The following is a 5,367-nucleotide window of genomic DNA, read 5'->3' on the forward strand; positions in this document are numbered from 1 at the left end:
GGAACCAGGGATTGAACTCAGGCCCTTGCACTTGCCAGGGAAGTGCTTATTCCACTGAGCCATCTCCCCGGCCCCTGAAATCTTTTCTTTACTCATTATTATATTCTTAGCATCTGGAATATACCTGCCACAAGGCAGGCGATGAAGAAAGAAGGGAGGGAAGGGAGGAAAGGAAGGCTGCATCTTTGATGGTGCCTTCCAGCAAAAAGTGAGCCAGAACTATATTTTCCCAAACAACCTCCTACAGCAGAAAGAGGCTAAGATGACATTTCTAAAGATGCTCTATATTTAAATTTGGGATGATTTCACCTTTTCTCTGATATCTTATAACAGATATTGAGGCTAGGGATGCACATCCCCCCCACGACGCCTTACAGGGGGATCAAAGAATAAAAGTACCTATGCCATATGTTCCTCCAGCCAGGTATAGAGGCTGGGGGACAAATTTCTCATAAAGTCCTGCACCACAGCCTGTGATCAAGCCCTTACTGTTAGTGCCTGAATTTTTATGTCAGGATCTTTGGCTGCAAGAATAAAATTTGTGTATGCTGACCTAAGCAAAAGGGATGTTATTGGAAGTTCAGCCTCCAAGCAAGACCTGGGTCGCCGGGTCTAAGGACAGGAAGCAGAGCTGAAAGGCTGTGTAAAATCAAAATGGTCTCCTTCTTGCAGAGCCAATCTCATCTATCTTCTCTTTCCCCACTTCTAATCCTTTTCTATCCCTATCCCCAGCTCCATTCCCATCTCCATCTTTTTTTTTTTTTTCCCAGAACTGGGGATTGAACTCAGACCCTTGTGCTTGTCAGGGAAGCGCTTATTCTACTGAGCCATCTCCCCAGCCCTCTACCTCTATCTCTATCCCTATCCATCTCTCTCTTTCATTTTCCCGCTGGATTTCTCTAATAGTCCGGCTCCTGACTGTCCCTCAAAAGGTTTATGTGCTCAGAGGTTGGATCGTGGAAGGTGACTGCATCATGGGCGGCAAAATATTCATCAGTGGATTAATCCACTGAAGAATCCACAGATACAGGTGCCATTAGGGGTTAGGGACGGGTCGCTCCGAAGAGGCAGGTCCTGGGGCCGTGACCTGGAAGGCGCCACTCCCTGCCTAGCTCCTCCCTTCCCTCTCTGCTTCAGGCAGGCGTCTGGGTAGCTCTCCTCAGCCAGACCCTTCCGGCATGCCCTTCCTGCCTTGCAGCCAGCTGACTATGTAGTAAGGCTTTCAAAAACTGTGAGTCCAAATAAACCTGTCTTCCTTTAAGTTTTAGGTGTCACCTATTTTATCTCAGCACAAGGAAAGCAAGCAAGGCAGCTTCCATTTTAGTTCCCCATCCCTTCACAGACTGCTTTCTTGTACTTCACACACAGTAGACAGATACACCCATGGGGAGATGCTAAGGACAAAAAACTACTTGAATCCCATGCCCAAAATCTCAGCCGGCAGACTCTGACGGGGTCCAGTGTGAGTCAAGTCTGTCCAGGGTCCCCTCTGCCAGGGCCAGCAAAGTTCACATCCGGACAGCCACATATAGTGGTTCAAGTCAGACACAAGCATCCACCACTCCTGCAGTTCTCGCGGTACACGGCCCACTCTCCAGAGCTGGGAAAACAGCTTGCCCCAACGGTCAGGAAGCAACTGCCAGAGAAAGCTTCTGTCATTTAGATGCTTTTTTTTATTTTTCCAATACAGGGGTCAAATCCAGGGTCTTCAGTCTGAGCTACACCTCCAGCTATTTTATTTTGAGGGAGCGTCTCACTAAGTTTCCAAGCGGCCCAGGCTGGGCTCAAATTTGTAATCCTTCTGCTCAGCCTCCCAGAGTCCTGGGATTGCAGGCATGTGCCACTACACCCAGCTTCACGCCTACTGTAGTCAGCATAATCCTACCTCTGGCCACAGATATGAGGGGATACAATGAAATATTGGCCAGGGGCTTTTAGGTTGTTTGCTTCTGAGCTCCCAACTTTGTAGAAGGAAATTCTTTTTGCTTTGTTTTGTTTGTTTTAATCTTCGATTTTTTTTTCATCTGGTTTTTATATTTTTTGGTTGTTACAGGGTTTCACTATGCAACTCGAACTCATAGTGATTCTCCTGTTTTCAGCCTCTGCAGTGCTAGGATTATGTGCATACGCCACCACAACCGACCAGACTCTGTGGCCAGCTCAGCCCACCTTGGCAGTGGGGCGTGTGGTGCTAGGGATCCAACCGCGGTCCTGTCCTGCACTTGCCTAAACTTGCCTGAGCAGGCACTTTAGTCTGCTGTCCGATTGACCCTTTCTTCTGCTTTTCTGAGACAGTCTTGCTATATCATTCAGGCCAGCCTTCAATTCACTATGTAGTTCATGCTGGTCTCAGACTGGCAGCGATCTGCCTACCTCAAAGTCCCAAGTGCTGGGATTACAAGTGTGCACCAGAATGCTTGTCTTTTATGGATGGAATTTCTTAAAAGTCTCTTCCTTCTAGTGCAGTGGTGTAGAGTTCCTGCTGCTCAGGGCTCATACGGAAACCACTCAGTACAATCTGAGCGAAAGCTGTTCTGCAGCTAGAGACACGGCTGTGTTCAGACGCACATAGGAAACCTTAGCTTAACATCAGATATAGTTCAAAAGAACTATAAAGTATTATCATATAATTTTCCCTTTGGCTAATAATGCCACACAAAAACTGTGTCACCCGAGGTCAGATATCCTCCCCCCAGCTATGCTATACCACTGCTTTCTTCTCTACTCTTCCTTTCTTTCCTGCTCTCTCTCTCTCTCATTCACGCACACATGCGCATGACAGGGCCTTGCTGTGTAGTTCAGGCTGGCCTTGAATTCATTATGTAGTCCAGGTTGGCCTCCAACCTGTGGCAATCTTCCTGCTTCAGCCTCCCAGGTGCAGAGATTACAGGAGTGTGCCGCCATGTGCAGCCCTGTCTGGCTTTTTTTTTTTTTTTTTTTCCTCTCTCTCTTTTTCTCTGCTCTGAAAAGTCATATGTAACTCTAGCCCCGGGATGTCTGCCAGGCATCTTGTAACACAAGGGGATCAGCCACTCTTGGGACTGAGAGATGGACAGATTTCATGGAAGCCAGGCCCCCCTCCCCTGGACTTCAACATGTAAATGGTTCTTTTTCCCTGAAGCCAGCAGAGCAGGATTTGCTGTCATGTGCACTACAACCTTAATGAACAGACTGCTCTGGGTACAGTGAGGACAGGACCAGCACTGTGTTGGAAGATGAAGAAATGAGAAGATCCCAAGACATCAGACGTGAACCACACTCACATCTCCCAGGTGTCTCGTGGAAAATGGACTAATACAGCCCTGATCCAATAGCCCAAATGCAGGTCAAGTAATTCTCACCTAACCTCGGAAGTATCAGAAATTATTCAACCTGACCACCTCTTTCCTTGCAGCTAATATGCTAAGAATGGAAAAGGAAAGAAGTTTCTCCGAGCTGTGGTGAGCACATCTCTGGCAGGAGACATGCGCCAGAACATCAAGTGAGGTGGCCTATCGGACAAATGCTAGCTTCCCCCTTGCTCATGATGTGAATGTGAGTTCAGGGCATCTCTCAAGGCTTCGTGTGCTGAAATTTAATCCTCATCATGAGGTACTAAGAGGGTAAAAATTTAACTCAACTATTGTGTTTAGAGGTGAGGCTTTTGGAGTTGATTAGGATTTAGATACAATCATGGGGTGGAGTCCCCAAGGAATCCTGGTGACTCTGTAAGAAGAGAGAGCGACTGGAAGAGACACGTGTGTTCCCTGTCTCTTGCCACATGATGCTCTGTGCCACCTGGGGGCTCTGCCAGCAAGAAGGCCATCACCAGATGGGGCCCACTGACCTTGCCAAAATCAAACTTTTTCTGTGACATTGGCAACAGAAAATGGACTAATACAGCCCTGATCCAATAGCCTAAATGCAGGTCAAGTAATTCTCACCTAACCTCAGAAGTATCAGAAATTATTCAACCTGACCACCTCTTTCCTTGCAGCTAATATGCTAAGAATGGAAAAAGAAAGAAGTTTCTTCAAGCTGTGGTGAGCACTTGTAAGCCCAGCACTCAAGAGACTAAGGCAGAAGGATCACCACAAGGTTGAGGGCGGTATGTTAAAGGCTAAGGCCAGCCTGAACTACATAGCAAGACTATATCAAGTGCTCGCTTCGGCAGCACATATACTAAAATTGGAACGATACAGAGAAGATTAGCATGGACCCTGCGCAAGTATGACACGCAAATTCGTGAAGCGTTCCATATTAAAAAAAAAAGAAACTGTCCTACCAAAAAAAAAAAAAAAAAAAAGACTATATCAAAAAGCAAAACACAAAACAAGTTCCTCAGAGTCATAGTCCTGGGGATACAGGTATTTGGATGGGAGCTTCAGTCTAGAGGAAAGAGGGGGTCCTGGGAGTCACAGTCCAAGGGACACAGGTTAGTAGGAGCTTTGGTTTAGAAGACAGATGGGATTCTGGGAGCTGGGCACTGGAGAGAAAAGGTATTGGGCGCTTAAGTCCCTTGGTGGGACTGGATGTAGCAATGTTCAACAGTGATGGAGCTAAATAGCAAAGATTTTTGGAACTGGCATAAGGACCTCAGTTTCCCTGATTGTCAGTTGGGCACCTGAGAGACTGAGGTCTCCGAGGTGCATCACTCTTCCTGGGTCCTAAGGGCGATAATCCTAAAACAGGTCTGTCGGCTCCCAAGAAGTGAGTTTGGGGGAAAAAAATCCACTCCCAGGAAGGAGAAAGGTAAAGTAGGGAAGGGTGAGACAGCCTCAAAGATGGGACAGGAAATGGACTGGGGAAGACACACAGAAAAACCGGGACACAAACAGTCTGGGCAGGAAGGAAGGGAGAAGGGTGGGGAGCAAGAGGCCAGGCCTGGGAGGTGTTGGCAGGGATCTCCTGGCCCTGGGACCCAGGATCCAATCTTCTTCCTGTGGTTGGAGTACTTTCAGGAGCCCCTCCAGGGAAATGAGGCAGAAACAAGTGTCTGGGTCACCACAGGATGGAAGGAGGGGGCCAACCCCATCCCAGGCCTGAGCCCCAGCTGACTGCCCAGACCTGGCCCCTTGCCAGATCAGACACCTCCACCTCCGCCTCACCTGTCAACAGACCACCTGTCACTTCGCCTTCTTCCCCACATCCTCACACCCTCGCCAGCACTCTTCGCTCACACACTCACCCAGTCCTCACACACACTCGCACCCTCACACCCACCCACCCACCCCGCAGTACACGCTCGGTCTCACTCGCACACACGCTCACGATGCGCCTACCCTCGCACACGCCACCTCTGCACCTCCACGAGACACCACCCACGACCTCTCGCCCGCACCAACCGTCACCTGTGGCCCCCGCACCGTCACGCTCGCTCCCCCCACT

At 48.8% G+C, this 5,367-nt stretch overlaps 1 non-coding gene across 1 annotated transcript; it reads left to right on the forward strand.

Moving 5' to 3' along the window:
• The first annotated feature begins 4,137 nt into the window (after positions 1-4,137).
• Positions 4,138-4,244, forward strand: LOC111813548. The gene has a single exon (XR_002818775.1). It is a non-coding gene; the product is annotated as a U6 spliceosomal RNA (small nuclear RNA).
• Positions 4,245-5,367: the final 1,123 nt, after the last annotated feature.

This window comes from Octodon degus, unplaced genomic scaffold, assembly GCF_000260255.1.
Source record: "Octodon degus isolate 3935 unplaced genomic scaffold, OctDeg1.0 scaffold00197, whole genome shotgun sequence".
Lineage (NCBI taxonomy): Eukaryota > Metazoa > Chordata > Mammalia > Rodentia > Octodontidae > Octodon > Octodon degus.